This window comes from Hemicordylus capensis, chromosome 3, assembly GCF_027244095.1.
Source record: "Hemicordylus capensis ecotype Gifberg chromosome 3, rHemCap1.1.pri, whole genome shotgun sequence".
NCBI lineage: Eukaryota > Metazoa > Chordata > Lepidosauria > Squamata > Cordylidae > Hemicordylus > Hemicordylus capensis.
Window position 1 is genome coordinate 333363186 of NC_069659.1, and position 16810 is coordinate 333379995.

Here is a 16810-nt window from a genome sequence, read left to right on the forward strand (position 1 = left end):
GTTGTTGTTGTTGTTGTTACTTTCCATCACATAGACCACTTTCCATCATATAGCATTGTGACAGACACCTTGCACTCACTGAGTGTGGAGCTCCGGTTCCTGTGTTTTGCAGTTCCTTTCAGTTCATTTAGCAAAAGTTGCAAGCAAAACCTTGGATGCCTTGCCCAGTTTTGCAGGGATTGGCTGGGCCCTGCCGCCAGGAGTACCTGTATCCCAGGGAAGTCTATCTCAAAGTAGGAAGAGTCAGTCTGCCTAGAGAGAGTTGGAGACTCAACAAACATTGGGCCGGTTCAGACGACCTACAGAACCATGGGTCCAGTAGAACCACAGTTCTGTACCCACCTACCCCACTCCCTGGTCTGAGTTCAGACCTACTGCAGTCTCACTGAGTCAGCAGTGAAGTCAGTGAGACTGCAGAGAGGCAGGGGAGCTGGCTGTGCAGGGCTTCCTTATGTCCCAAAGGACAGCCCACAGAGCAAAGCCTGTGAAGGACAGCCCACACAGCCCTGAGCGAGGGAGGAGCTTCCTCCCTCAACTCCAGTTGGAATCAAGGCAAACTCCAATCCCTGGATTGGACATAACGGAGGAGCCAGAATGCAGTTATTGGCGGCGCAAGTCAAGGTAAACCAAAGGTAACAATTGCAGTTAGGGAAGGGAAACCGCGGGTCTGTTTTTGTTTTTGGAACTCAAATTCCCAGTTCAGACATTCAGGTTTGGGGACCGGAGGCGAAGGGACCTCTGGTTTCCTGTTACGTCTGAATTGGACCAGTGATTTCTACTCTACTCTTGGAGACAGCCATAAGAAGTTGGAAGGTTAGGCTAGTTAGTGAGCCCATGCTCACAATTAGAGAATGGGCTCTGAAGAGGAGAGGGGAGGAAGCCATGAAATGCTTACCTGCCCTGCACATGAGCACTTCCCATGTGTTGTTAACTTCTCTTTCCCCCTCACTACCTTTAAATCCGGACCTTTATCCCTTTGTCCAAATAAACCACCCTTCTGTTAAGCAATTGCTGGTCTGTCTCTAGTTTGCCGAATTTTAACCCTCCCCTCACGGCCCAGCTGCTTCAGTGCACATGGGTGTAGGTAAGGGGGTCGCTCTAGGGCTATCCTACTGCCCTGTCAGGAGGGCCATTACAAGCATCAGCAGCCAGCAGAGCCAACTTCATGGAGCAAGTGCTAATTGGTTCCACACTCACAGAGCCATACTAGATGAGATGGTGGAAGTGTTTAACCCCATATTTTCTCCAATATGCAGATATGGGAGGTGGGCTCCTGATGAGCAGCAACTGACATCCATATGAAGGAAGGTACAACAAATGAACTGGTGCAGTGTATCTGCTGCACACCCTCCAGAGAGGGGCCATTTTTGTCAGTCCCCCTTTCCTCTGAAGCCTACAAAGAGCTGGGTCTCATGATCAGTGAGACCCGGTTTTTGTGAGTGCGCGGGGAGAGTGGGCTAAGCCCGCTCTCCCCACACACGAGCAGGGAGGGAGCCCTGGGCAGCCAGATTGGCTGCCCACACGATTGCCAGCTCCAGGATGGAGCCGGCAGGGGTTGGGGGGAGCAGGGGCCAATCACCCCCCGGAAGCTCCGGCATGCCCTGAGCGAGTGCACAGGGCATGCTGGCAAGACCCCTGGAGCCGGGAGGCGGCTTTTCACCTCCTCTCCTGGGGCCTCCTCGTGAGCAGCCACGGCACGGAGCCGCGCTGTGGCTACTCACAATCAGGAAGCCTGGGTTTGCCAAGCGCTAAGGGGAGGGCTACAAAAGCGGGCTAGCCGCTTGTAAGCCTCTTAGGGCTTGCCTGCGAGCCCGGTGGTTTACACGATCAGCAAAAATCGGGCTAGGCTCTCCTAGCCCAATTTTTGCTGATCGTGAGAATAGTCCCTATGACTCCCAAAAACCTGTCCCTGAGGGCTGTGTGACCCTCAGAGACATATTGTAGGAGGCACAGTGGGCTTTGGAAATCATCACCCTGGAGTGCATGCTGAATGTTTGCTGCACCTTCCTTAGTCCTGATGTCAGCAAGTGTGCGGCAGAGGGACCCTCCACCATCCACTGCATCCTGCAGTCTGTCCCCTGACCTGATTTTCTCTCAGCTAAGCTCACAGTATTAAAGCTGATTGGAGAGAAAGGCTGCAGGGCAGGCATGAATATATTATTAAGCAGAAGGGGACAAATGTCCCTGGGCCCCAGTAGGCCACACCCCACCCTTATCCTCTTGTGTTCTACCTCTTAAGGTTGTCTGAACACTGGGAGCCAATTGGCAATGTTACTACACAGCACCACCACTCACCATGCCTGCTTTCGCAGACCCTGCCGGCAGTCTGCTCTGCCACTGCCAACCTGACTCCCTTTTCCAACCATGGTGTGGTCTACTGTCATGGTTGCCACTTCCAACCCGCCTCTCTTCACCAACTCATGCCAGCATGGGGATGTCATTGGACTGCAATGCGATCTCACAAAAGGAGGCAGGTGAGCAGTGAGCAGTGCTTGAGCGGCATGAGCAGCAGGTGTTGGTGGTGATAGTGGCAGCAGCAGTGGCAGGGCACAGCCCTAAATCTCATCCCAGGGCTGCCCTCAGTGTTGCCGTGCCACTGCTGCAGGGTCATTAGCTACAGATAAAGGGAGGTTTAATGATACACCCTACCCATGTATCCCTTTTGCTCCTTAAATTGCCCCCACCCCCTACTTTCTAAGTGATTAAGGCAGGTACAGTGTGAGTTTAAGCAGATTAGCTGTACTACCATCATGGCTAGTTTGACCTACAGGAAGGAATGCCCATTATAGGATGGCACTGTTGCTTCATGACAATGCACCAATATGCCGCCGGAGGTGGTGTCTTAGAAGAGAATAGGGCTGTGCATGTTTGCAAATGTCGCAACTGAACATAAGAACAGCCCTGCTGGATCAGGCTTAAGGCCCATCTAGTCCAGCATCCTGTTTCACACAGTGGCCCACCAGATGCCTCTGGGGAGCCCACAGGCAAGAGGTATGTGCATGCCCTATCTCCTTCTATTGCTTCCTTGCAACTGGTATTGAGAGGTATCATGCCTCTGAGGCTGGAAGTAGCCCACAGCCACAAGACTAGTAGCCATTGATAGCCCTATCTTCCATGAATTTGTCTAATCTAAAACCAACTAGATTGGTGGTCATCACCACATGCAGTGGCAGTGAATTCCATAGTTACACATTGTGTAAAGAAGTAACATAAGAACAGCCCTGCTGGATCAGGCCCAAGGCCCATCTGGTCCAGCATCCTGTTTCACGCAGTGGCCCACCAGATGCTGCTGGAAGCCACAGGCAGGAGTTGAGGGCATGCCCTCTCTCCCGCTGCTACTCCCCTGCAACTGGTACTCAGAGGCATCCTACCTTTGAGGCTGGAGATGGCCTATAGCCCTCCGACTAGTAGCCGTTGATAGACCTCTCCTCCATGAAGTTATCCAAACCCCTCTTCAAGCCATCCAGGTTGTTGGCTGTCACCACATCTCATGGCAGAGAATTCCACAAGTTGATTATGCATTGTGTGAAAAAGTACTTCTGTTTGCTGGTCCTAGATTTTTGGCAATCAATTTCATGGGATGACCCCTGGTCTATGTTATGGGAGAGGGAGAAGAATTTCTCTCTATCCACTTTCTCCTCACCATGCATGATTTTATAGACCTCTATCATGTCTCCCCGCAGTCGTCTTTTTTCTAAACTAAATAGCCCCAGGTGTTGTAGCCTAGCCTCATAGGAAAGGTGCTCTAGGCCATTGATCACCTTGGATGCACTCTTCTGCACCTTTTCAGTTCGACAATGTCCTTTTTAGATGTGGTGACCAGAATTGTACGCAGTACTCCAGGTGTGGCCGCACCATAGTTTTGTATAAGGGCATTATAATATTGGCACTTTTATTTCCAGTCCCTTTCCTAATGATCCCTAGCATGGAATTGGCCTTTTTCACAGCTGCCGCACATTGAGTCAACACTTTCAACGAGCTGTCCACCCTGACTCCAGGATCCCTCTCCTGGTCAAATTGGTGTTTGACTTGGTCTCACAAATGTCAGTTTGGGGTCCTCCGGATCCTTCAGAATGTCAGGGTCAGGATTGGGTTTTTCCTGACCACCCTTTGATTTTTCAATGAATTTGTTTTAAGTAACTGAGAAATACTGGGAAATCTGGACGAATAGTAATGTAATGGCAGAGAATCTCAGAGGGGCCTGGAAATCAGCTACGTTTATTAATATGTGAGTTGAAATGGGCTAAAAACCTTTAAAAAAAAAAGGAGATAAATGCACAGGCAGGTGGGCAGAGAGAGGGCAGAAGATGGTGTGGCTGTCTTTTTGCCAGCTGATAAACACAAAAAAGCAGACTCCCACCTCCATTTGGAGCTACAGAATGCTGTGATTTTCCCTGAACGGGGTCAGAGGACTCCTAAGCAAAACTGGCTTCCAATATTCCGATGGGAACATCTCTGACTTCCTCTGAAATGGCCCATATCAGGCTATTCCTGATCCAAGATTGCACAGCCCTAAAAAGGCATTTCTATGCTTCCTGCTGTGTTTTTGTTAAAGAACTAGTGTCACATTTCTTTTAATTTACTGCTCCAAAAAGAGATACCTGTTTGATTAAAACAGGGAGCCGGGTCTCATGATCAGTGAGACCCAGTTTTGTGAGTGCGCGGGGAGAGCGGGCTAACATGAGCAGGGAGTGAGCCCTGGACGGCCAGATTGGCTGCCTACATAATTGCTGGCTCCGTGATGGAGCCGGCGGGGGCTGGGGGGAATGGGGGCCGATTGGCCCCCAGAAGCTCCAGCATGCCCTGCACAAGCGCTCAGGGCATGCTGGCGAGACCCCCAGAGCCGGAAGGCAGCTTTTTGCCTCCCCTCTGAAGGTCTCCTAGTGAGCAGCCACGGTGCGGGGCCGCACCGCGGCTACTCACGATCGGGAAGCCCGGGTTTGTGGAGTGCTCACTCTGCAAACCCGGGCTAAGGGGAGGGCTACAAAAGCGGGCTAGCCTCTTGTAAGCCACCGGGCTTGCCTGCGAGCCTGGTGGTTTACACGATCAGCAAAAATCGGGCTTGGCTCTCCTAGCCGAATTTTTGCTGATCATGAGAATAGCCCTAGGGTTTCTTAAATTTGGGTTTCCAGATGTGGTTGGACTACCACTCTTGTTGTTCCCAGCCACAATGTCATCATCGTGGCTGGGGATGATAGGAATTGTAGTCCAGCCACATTAGGGGACCCAAGCTTGGAACCCCTGGATTAAAAGGTTTTTTTAATAGATCCATCTTGCCAATCATTCAGTGCAATGGTGCAGTCAGGGAAGGTCAAAGATCATCACAGAAACGTTTCACCAGTGCCACTACCAGAAAAAGAGGAGCCCCATTTCAAGGTCATTTTGAGTGTGCCAGTTCTACCATGGTGTTCTAAAGGGTGGGAATTAGTAGAATACAAAGCCATCTGGTATAGAAACTTGTGCTCAGCAGATGCAACACTTTTAGAAAGGAGAGCATTTGTTTTTATTGTGCACTAAAATTAGATTTAAAGTGTACTCAGAAGCATAACTAAAACAGATTGCCCCTTCTAGCATTCATGTTGCAGACATCAACAAGAGACTGTATTTGCCGATTCTTTGCTCAGACCTTTGATCTGCTTATTATCCCTGTCAAGATATTAAATGAGAGAACATCTTTCTTTCATCCAGCTGTAACTCCAGGTAATCACGTAAATTGTTCTTTTAAACTTGTTAGCTGTTCAAAACAGCCCCTCTTCCTAAGAAATCACATCCTTTCGCCTTCAGATTCTTCCACGGGAAATCTGTCTGTTTACAAAGTAGCTGTCCCACAGGGAATGAGGGGATTGACTTGTTCTTTTAAATCTTGCCATAACAGAATGAAGATGGTAACACAATTTTTTTTTAAAAATCGTGCCTCATGGTGGAATAGCCACAATGTACAGCAGTGACCTCACATACTGAGGTGCTTCACATAACACGTTTGAAGCACTTGATGGGGTTCTGCAGGGAGAGTGGGCTTAGACTCCCTACAGATGGGCAGCCGCTCATAGCTGGGCAGCCAGATTGGCCGTCCACATGACTGCCGGCTCCATAACAGAGCTGGTGGGGGTTGTGGCGATCGGGGGCCATGTGGCCCTTGGAAGTTCCAGGATGCCCCGCGCAAGTGTGTGGGGCATCCTGGAGAGACCCCCGGGCCCGGGCTCCCAGTTGGGGGTCTACTCGTGGGTCCCTTCATGCCACAGAGACACACGAGCACAAAAAGAAGGAGCCGGGTCTCACGATCAGTGAGACCTGGTTTGGGGAGCTAAGTTCTCTCCAGGGAGCTAAGCTCTCTCCGGCAAGTGTGCAGGGCATACTGGAGAGACCCCCCCAGAGCCATGAGGTGGCTTTTTGCCTCCCCTCTGGGGGTCTACATGTGAGTAGCCGTGGCGTGGAGCTGTGCCGCAGCTACTCACAATTTTGAAAACCGGGTTTGCGGAGCGCTCACTCCGCAAACCCAGTTTAAGGGGAGGGGTACTTAGGCAGGTTAACCGCCTGGGAGCCACTGGACTCACCTGCGAGCCTGGTTGCTCACACGGTCAGCCGAAATTGGGCTAGGCTCCCCTAGCCCGATTTCGGCTGATCGTCGGAATAGCCTAAAGGTTAATGGAGTGATCGCTCCATTAACCTCATTTAAGGGGAAGGGAATTTAACGTGGCTAGCTGCCAGGAGCCGCACGGCTCACATTGTAGCACACGATTGCCCCAAAGCTTGCTGGGCTCCCTTAGCCCGCTTTTAGATGATCATGGGAACAACCTCATTATGAGTTAGATTTAAATGTACACAAATACATGCACGCAGAGTTGATTAGGGATGTGTGAGCTGGCTCAAGGTTGAGCTGGCTTGCACTTGAACTGGCCCGTCCTGAGCATTTGCTCTCGAGCCAGTTTGTCTTGAGGTTGAGCCAAACCCTCTGGGCCAGTCCAGGGCCAGAGCTAGTTCGTTTTGTTTTTAACAAAACATGGCAGACTTACCACTATTGCGGAGCTTTGGGGTTATGATACCGCCATGCAGATGGCCAGTGTGCATGCACAGTGGCCCCCAAAATGGTCACTGCCAGTGCAGAGAGGCCCACAACAGGCCAAAAATAGTTCGAAACGGACCGAAAATGGCCCAATAGGGGCCGGAAATGACCAGTGGGAGGCTGGCGGGGGCAGGGAGAACATCAGGAGACACCCCTGCAGCCCCGCAACAGCAGTAAATCCACCATTTTAAAAATTGTCCCATCCCCGCCCCGCCCCCCTGAGGCAGGCCCGAACTGCTTCGGACTAGAGCCAGACCAGGCCCAGCTGCACTGTGTACAGAACCGGACCACACCTGGTTCAATTCAAGTCTGGTTCTACTTGAACCAAACCAGGTTTTTTGGTTTTGTGCACTCCCCTAGTGTTGATCTGTGGAATTACCAGCTACCAGAAGTAGCACTAGCACAGTCAAAACTGTCAAAAAAGAGCTAGAAACTCAATGGTAGACACAAATATGACCCTCTACCAGGAAAGACTACAGGGCTACCTATCTTAACATTTAGCTTGCCCTTAATGAGACCAGCTATTGAATAGGTGAGAACAGCCACACACACTAGACTCTTAAAGAGGCAGATCACGTCAGAAATGGCTTTCCTTAATCTAAACAAAAAAGCATTTCTTTAGCACATAAATTAAATTTATTTAAATTAAATCAGGCTTGTTTTTAAATATTAATTATAGTGTGTCTTAAAAAACACACCACTGGTTTTAAAGGAATACAAGCAAGCATGTTAAAATTTGCCTACACATAATATCTTAAAATCAAATCAGGACATGGGGAATTATGTTCTTCAGCACAAAAGAAACTACCAGGAGTAAACCTACAGGGCCTGGAGATGATCAAGTTATCCATGGTGATAGAGTCTGGGAAGTTATCTGCTGTATCTTATCAAGCAAATCAACAGATCCCTTATGGGTGATCTTGTACTCTTGTTTTATGCCTGCACTCTATATTGTGTTCAATCATTAATATTTATAACTCTGCCTACCAGACACCATGTACTTTTCATCTAATGGATATACAGTATTCAGGGACATCGGAAGCTGCCTTATCCAGTGTCAGACCATGAGTTCTTCTGGCTCAAGATTGTCTACACTAACTGGCAGCTGCTTTCTAGGGATTCAGACAGCGATTTTCCCACCCTTGCGTGGAAAGACCAGGGTTTGAACCTGGGACCTTCTGCATGCTTGGCCAGTGAGCCACAACCCCATCTCTATTAGGGATGTGCGTGAGTCAAGATTTGTGCACTGATTTGAAGCACAGCCCGGACACCTTTAAAAGCAGGTCCATACTTGCTCTCCACTGTTCCACGCAGCTTCCTGCTGCTGTGACATGCCCCCCAGCACACCTCATGCAGTGGCCATGTGCTTGTCGCCGCCACATCGCCGTATGGGGGTCCTGGGGGGTGGCATGCCACCACAGCAGGAAGCTGCGTGGAGCAGCAGAGGAGCGGGTATGGACCGGCTCTCCACACTGTTTTGAAGTTCCTGAAACACTTCACGGTTCCTGGGCTTTGCTTTGAATCGGTGCATAATCTCGATTCGTGCACATCCCTAATCTCAGTTCAATTAAAGCCAAAAACCTTTGGTTTACAGAGGTAGTTATAGGTGTGGCAGCTCCAACTGAACTTCCAGCAAGTGGGGAAATATGATGACCCATGATATTGATGCCGAGGAAACATGGGACCTGATCTCCAATCTGAGGTATTGCACTGCCCTTCAAAATTATAACCATGGAAACACAATTCCTCCATCTCCAATGCACTATCTGTGTAGGGTGGTAGCAACAGCAAATGCTGGGAATAAGTGTTATAGCAATGCTTAAGAGGAATCTGGCAACAGGTGGCTCTTGAGCATATGGTGAATGCTGTTACCTCAGCAGGCAACTACAATCGGCATAATTAGTATAACAGAACTCATGGGGAAACAAGACAAGAAAAAAGAATGATGGCCCATGATGAAGAAAATGGTTCCTTGTCCCCAAAGGTCTCAGTTTAAAATGACACACAAAGTAAACACCAGCAACAGTCACTGGAAGGATGCTGTGCTGGGGCTGGATAAGGCCAATTGCTCTCCCTCTGCTAAATATAAGAGAATCGCCACTTTGAAATGTATCTCTTTGTCCAGTTAGCAAGAGTATTATTTCAAACTGCAAGGAAGAATTTCCCCCACATTAATATCCCTGCATCCAGAAAACATGCATAGCAAGAAGAAGTATCTATAAACAGCCAGGTATACGGGAGAGAATTCAAAAATGAAATCTACTAGCAGCAGCCTGAAATCATACGGTCCCCAGAAGCATGTCTTCCCACATGATTCATTCCAATGTGTAAATTGACTTCTTGTCAGAAAATATCAACTTCTAGTCAGTAAACCTTTGTCTCCTTGGATACAGAGTTGGACTTTACCAGAGGGATTTCCCAGCTTTTCTTCCTGCCCAGAGGATCAAGCCCACCTAAGGAAATCGAGCAAAACCTTTATCCAACTTGTTCTATCCATTCCCCCCCACCCCACCTTATCTCCCAGTTTGTCTGTACATTTGTTGGAGCATACCCTAACATGCTTCTTTGAAATCTGTATTAATATACTCGACATGTCACTTTGCATCTACACAACTGCAATTCTCTTCCTTTTATATCCTTCTTAAATTTCCACTTTCTAAACTCCAGGGATTTCATAATGCCATGGTTGGATGGCTCTTTGCAGCTTATGATGGATGTGAACTATAAAATATTATGATGATGCATCAAATGAAGGGCAGTATATAAAAATAAACGCCTTGCATTGTACACCAGCAGAACATCTCTTTGGACATACAACTTTATTTTGCACAGTCAGGTGATCTTTTATAACAGCCTTGCTTAACTCCCTCCTCTTATCCGTTCCTTCAGCTTGGCCCAAATATGGCACTACCTTTCCAGAATGCTTCAGTTGATGCCATGTTGGCATTGAACCATTCTTCAGCCAAATATGGAACAATAAAAATTATCCTAGGTTTGCTCTGTTTACAGAGAGTGGACGTTTTGGCATTGCCAGGCAAACGTAACGAATTCACCTTTCTTCTACAGGAGGCTCATGAGCAGAAAAGGGAACATTCCGGAAGCCTGTTTATCAGAAAGGGTATGGGAGACACACAATGATCTCATTAAAATGCACTGTCTGTCACTTCTTATTGCTTAATTATAGCTTGTGGAGTGTTAAACCAATGGAGCAGCCTGACTAACTGAATATTGCTAAGTACTTTATAAGGACCATTCATGCATGTGTATTTTCAGCATTCTCTCCATTGCTTACTCTTTTGAAAACACTAACAGGTTCCTCTTTCCAGTATTATAAATTTCATGGTGTTGGAGTTAAAACTCAACTCCTGTTTTTTCCTCTTTAAAAGAACTGGGGAAATGTGGTTCATACTGCTGGTAGTCGGCTTTTGCTGTCTTTTTGGATCCAAAAGGATTTCTGATAAGAGTATGCCCTATGAAACAAGTCACTGCATTATTAACCATATGGAATCATGTTCCTTCTGGTTTTACATATTGAATAACTAGAAGTTAAAGTCTGGTTCACAAAAGTCACAAGTGTGTAAGCCAGGACTGCACAACTTCTGACCCACCAAGACAAACAAAGCCAACTAGCCATATATTGTGGCCTCTGAAGTGTTTGACAGCTTTTCACCACTATCAAACAACATAATTTAATCATGCAGATGATGCCGATTGATCAGTCTTCCAAACCCTACATGGCAGTCTTCCCTTCTCCATCACTTAACCCAAGGGCTGAGCTGGTACCCTACTTGCTCAGAGTAGTAGCTGTCATCATTGTCATCATCATTGTCATCATAGTCATAGTAGTAGTGCTTGGAGAAGGATGTTTAACCCTCCCCACTCTCCATGTCTCTTCTCAGATCTAAGTCTCTCTCATACTGTTGTTAGCCTGCTGGGGGGAAATACAGGCATTTGTATTTTTTCCCCTCTAGCAAAGCTAATGGAAGCTTGCAGGGAGGTGACTTAGATTAGGAAAAATGGACGAGCAGAGGCGTACCATCAATAAGGCAAAGGGAGACAAATGTCTCCTGGCCCACAGCCTCTGAGGGCCCCCCAAAGTCAGTCCTTGCCCTCTCTCCAGTCCCGTAGCCAGGAGTGTGGGCAATAGCAGGCCTTGCCACCTCCAAATTTTCTCTTCCTCGTCCCCCCCAGCTGAGCTGCAGTCCTCCTAAGCAGGTTTTCTGTGACTCCCAATTTCTCTTTTGTCAGTCAAGAGGCGAACGGCTGCATCAGAAGAGAAAGGAAAGGCATAATGCAGCCCTGTCTTTCTCTAGCAGCACCAGTAGCCATCTCTGATTGGTCCTCCTCATCTTGAGCTCCTGCCCCTTAGTTCAGTGCAGTTGCTGAACTAAGGACAGAGCTGGGAGCTAACTGTTTAAGCAGAAAAGGAAATCAAACAAGCAACTCTTATCCGTGTATTCTTTGTGTGTGGTTTCCCCACCCCCCGCTTCCAAAATTATGGGGTGTGTGTGTGTGTGTGTGTGTGTGAGAGAGAGAGAGAGAGAGAGAGAGAGAGAGAGATTGATTCTATCCCCAATTGAAAGCCTTCCTTTATGTCTCTGTGCCCACCCCATTGCAAGCCTTTGTTTGTGCCTGAGCTATTTTTAACTTTAAAAAAATTATTTTAATGATTGGGTTCTTCTCTCTAAGTCCTGATCCATGTGGTCTTCCCTGCGGAACTTGCAATGAGTCGTTTTGTTCTCTGTGGAAAGGAAAGAGGGGGTGATGGCAGGGGTTTTATTGGTTGGTGCTTTGTTGGTGGTGGTTGAAAAGATTGACTTTTATTAGAGAATGTTTAGCATATGGTTTACAAAAGCAACAGTGAATAGAATTTCCCAACAAAACACGGCCGCATACTAACGAATGTGTGGTTGCAATGGTAGAAAGAATATAGCACTGTGCGCGAGTTCCTACGGGTTTGAGTAGAGTCCAGTTAAAAGAGTTCAGTGAGAGGAATGTCCAAAAGGACCAAGGGAGGGACAGATCCCAGCCTCACCTTGCGTGTGGCTGGCAGGGCCGTGCCAGTCTTCTTCTGCCAATTGCAGCCTCTGGGCGTGGGTCCTTGACGGTGGAGGGTCTTCTCCAGGTCCAGGGGGTCCTCCAGGGGTGTTGTCAGCAGGAGTTCCTGGCGTGGTCAGCCGCTGTGCTGGCATGGTTCGTTTAGCATGCAGATATGTTATAGATCACGTTCCTGAGGCGGGAGGTTACATACATAAATACATACATACATGCATGCAGGTCAAGACGGCCATAAGAAAATAAGTGTCCATCTGAGTTAGTCGTGAGCTGCAAGGCATCGCCAATGTAAGTCCTCCTTTGGTTCCACATGTATGGGAGGTGGCACATCGTACCGCATCCACTCTTGAAGGAGTTGGGGATATCGGCCCGACAGGGTGAATGGGCTCACTTGGGGCAGCGGGAGGTAGGGGGTTACTGGGTGTAATATCCGGTGACTCCCTGCCAGACCGCTCTGAAGAGCGAACCCCCGCCCCCCCGGCTAAAACCACCACGTCATGAGGTGGAATCAGGTTGCGCCTCTCAGCGTTAGTGTGCCTTCTCTTGCATGTTGCTTTTCTGGGGGCCTGAGAAGTGGACTCCTCAGAAGAGGACGTATAAACACGTTCCCTGTGGTGCCTATCAATCAACAGGGACAGGGAATCTATTCCATCGTCCGGGGTGTCCTCCGGGGGTTTCCAGGTAGTCTGGCATCCTCCTGCAGGGGAAAAAAGAAACCTCACTGGGCTTGCCCACAGCTCTGGTGGAGCTCCTCCCTACCAGGGTAGGGTGGAGTGTGTGGTGGCTTGCCCCCCGTGGGCGTAGCAGGGCAAGCCATAGGTGGCTCCCCTCCTCTGGGTTTGGGAGGGTGAGCCGTTTTTCAACCAAACAAGTTCTTTAAAAAAAAAAAATGTCCCTTGCTCCCAGAATGGCTCACAATACTTGAGGGTTGGGGAAGAGTGGAGCTAGCCTAGCATCCTGGATTGTTTGCTATTTTAAACTGGTTTGCCTAGATATCACTTCAACTGCCTTTTCCAAATGAAAATTTTTGTTGTTGTTTTTGAAAAATCCCATCATGCTACAGCCCTGACAAAAATTGTTAAGCTTGGAATAGAAGCTTCCTTTGGAACCCACAGAAGGGGAGGAGAGCTGGTCTTGTGCTAGCAAGCATAAATTACCCCCTTGTATTTCACAAAGCTGATACTGTTGTATTATTTGGTTCTGCTGTTGTTGGCACCTTGTAACTGTAGTCTCCTGTCCTCTGTTCATCTGCTACACTATATTACACGTGTCCTTGATGTTCTTCTGCAACAGAGACATGGGGCCAGAAGAAGGAGAGGAAGGCACCGAGGGGCCCATTTTAAAATCTCATCTCTGGGCCCACTCCAACTTTGGTACACCCCTGGGAATGGGAGAAGGGATAAGCATCCCTTCGTCACTGAAGCTTCATGAATCAAATTATCAGCCTTCCACAGTTACTTTAGAATAAAGGAAAAAATGTGATCCATTCACAGATCTCCTGTGTCACATCTATTTTGGCCCTTAGGCAAATAGACAACTGGGCTTCTTCCCCTAGCTTGCCAGAAACTGCTTGGTCGCATGCTGGATTTATAAAAAAGAATATTGCTGGACTTCATCCCTGAATCCAGAAAAATCTACTGGTTTCATGTCTTGGTTCTGCCCGCAGGAGAGCCCTGGCCCACTCCCCTAAGGCTCAACACAGTTATCAGGCTTTGTGATTACAGGTTTGCAAGCCTAGTTGTTATGCTTTCTACCAGCCCAGAGCCAAGGTGGATAAAAGACTGAGTGGTAGGAACAGCAGTAGCCACTGAGATGGTGCTAAACTGCCAGCAGCCATTGTGTGGGTATCAAGGGAACAGGGAAATCCCGCTCTCTCTTTTGGGGCCTGGAAGTGGTGGTGGTGGAGGAGGGAGAGGAGGAGGAGGAGGAGGAGGAGGAGGAGGCAGGTGCTACAGCCATCCCCATGCAGATACATGGTTTCTGACTGGATAAGTGGCTGAGGTAGGGGTTACCTGAAAGAGTGCCTTTCTCTACAAGATTCCCACCGCTCATTTAGATCACCAGGAGGGGTCCAGCTTTGGGTGCCGCTGGTTCATCTGGTGGTGGCCTGGGATCAGGCCTTCTCAGTTGCCACCCCTGGGTTGTGGAACATGCTCCCTGTGGATATAGGAGGATTGTCTTCTCTGGAGGCTTTCCGGAGAGCCTTAAAGACCCATCTTTATAGCCTGGATTTTAATGATATCTAGTATGAATTTTAATTTTAATTTTATCCGGTTTCAATGTTTTATTATTATTCTAATTGCTTTATTACTTTTTTATTTAAATGTCAACCACTCTGAGCCACTTTAGGAAGGGTGGTATATAAATCAAATAAATAAATAAGGAGCTTTATGCAGGTATAAGCTACTGACTTCAGCAAGGGTGCCTATCCAGTCAGCAGCTGTTTGCTGACTGCAACACCTGTTATGTCCACCACTCAGGAGGGGCTCATCCTAACAGGCTGGCCATTCATCAGGTAGAGCTGCACAGGTAGGTTGACCATGCAGCTCTACCTGATGAATGGCCAGCCTGCAGGCAACATGGCTGTCATTAACAATGGGGCGGGGCAGGATGGAAGAGAGAGGAGCAAATAGAGCTCCACAAAGGAGGGGCAGCTTTGCCTCTTTTGGTGCCTCCACTCATTAGGATAAGACACCAAATGGTAGGGGTATGAATTCCTCATTCCCTCAATTATTGGTTACTTGTGATTTTGCTTAGAATGCTAGCCTGATTCAGACATTATGCTGTAGTTGTATAAGTGTACAGATGTCTGTATACGTGTGTGTGTGTGTGTGTGTGTGTGTGTGTGTGTGTGTGTGTGTATGACTGTACATGAGAGCCAGCACAATGTAGTGGTTAGAGTGCTGGACTAGGACCGGGAAGACCCAAGTCCGCATCCCCATTCAGCCATGAAACTCACTGGGTGACTCTGGGCCAGTCATGCATCTCTCAGCCTAACCTACCTCACAGGGTTGTTGTGAGGATAAAAATAAGCATGTACACTGCACTTCCTCAGAGGAAGAGCAGGACATAAATGTAAAAAATAAACATAAATAAATAATTTTGTAAAAGTGAATCTGGAAACAGGCCCTTCAAATGCATGATATTGATTAGGGGTGTGCATTTTGGAATTTTCTTGTTTCGATTTGTATCCGAATCGAAACACCCCCGTTTCGTTTTGTACCCAAATTTTCTGAATCCGAATCAGCCCTGTTTTGTTTTGTAGCCAAGTTTTCCGAATACGAATCGATTTAGATTTTTAAAAGGGTCCCAGGGCAAAAAGAGTGGGTGGTGGTGGTAGTGTCCAATGGGTGGAAGCTACCACCCAAATTTCAAAGGAATTAGGCAAAGGGCTGACTTTTTGTGAATTTTTTAGGTTTACACATCTTTAAGAATTTTCCCATAGGGAATAATGGGGATTCCAGCAAATGTATCGCTTCAAATCAAGGGGAAAGGGATGACCCAGGGATGAGTGGAGTGTGGTGGGTGGTAGTGCCCAATGGGGGCAAGGAAACTTCTAGAATTATCTCAAAAGGATTAGGAACATAGGAAGCTGCCATATATACTGAGTCAGACCATTGGTCTATCTAGCTCAGTATTGTCTTCACAGACTGGCAGCGGCTTCTCCAAGGTTGCAGGCAGGAATCTCTCTCAGCCCTATCTTGGAGAAGCCAGGGAGGGAACTTGAAACCACCTGCTCTTCCCAGAGTGGCTTCATCCCCTGAGGGGAATATCTTGCAGTGCTCACACATCAAGTCTCCCATTCATATGCAACCAGGGCAGATACTGCTTAGCTAGGGAGACAAGTCATGCTCAGCCACAAGACCAGTTCTCCTCTCCATTGGGCAAAGGGCTGATCTTTTGTGAATTGTTGAAGTTTACGTGCCTTTTAAGATTTCTCCCATAGGGAATAATGGAGGTTTCAGCAGCCCCATAATTCCACTTGGGGGGCACTGGGGTTTCCCAGAGTGAGGGGTTGTGTAGTGCACATAGGGTGCCAACCACCTCCATACCCACAAGCCCTTGGGGTACTGGGTTTTGTCTTTCTGAGGTATTCATTGTAGATTCTCTGGTAGCATATGAGATTTTCAGTGAAAAACAAGAATCCACTCTCATATGCTACCAGAGAATCTACACTCAGAACACCACAGAAACAACAGAACCCAGCACCCCATAGTTTAGCTACCCTTCCCCTGGCCAATGTGGGGTCAGTAAAGAGTGGCAAGAAGCAAAAGAGCCAATGGGGAACAAGGAGGGAATTGTCAGCAGGTCAGCCGATCAGAAGGCTGGAAGGGTGGGAAATTCAAAGAGATGTCAAACACAAAATGGAGACTGACTACACTACAAAATGGTCACTACAAAATGGAGGTCCGCAACAACAAAACGTTTTGTAGCTGAAACAGGGACGTTTTGTTTTGTATAGAAAACTTTTGGATCTGGAAAATGGGTGTTTTGATTTGTCTACAAAACACCCGAAACAGGCTGTTTTGGGTACAAAACGTTTTGTATCCAAAACGTTTCGCACATCCCTAATATTGATAGGAAGTGTATCTCTGTACCTGCATTCAACATAACATGTGAATGACGGTGTCTGTGTACAGATCTGTACCTGTATACATTTACACTTGTTGTATGAGTGTTGAACAAAACATG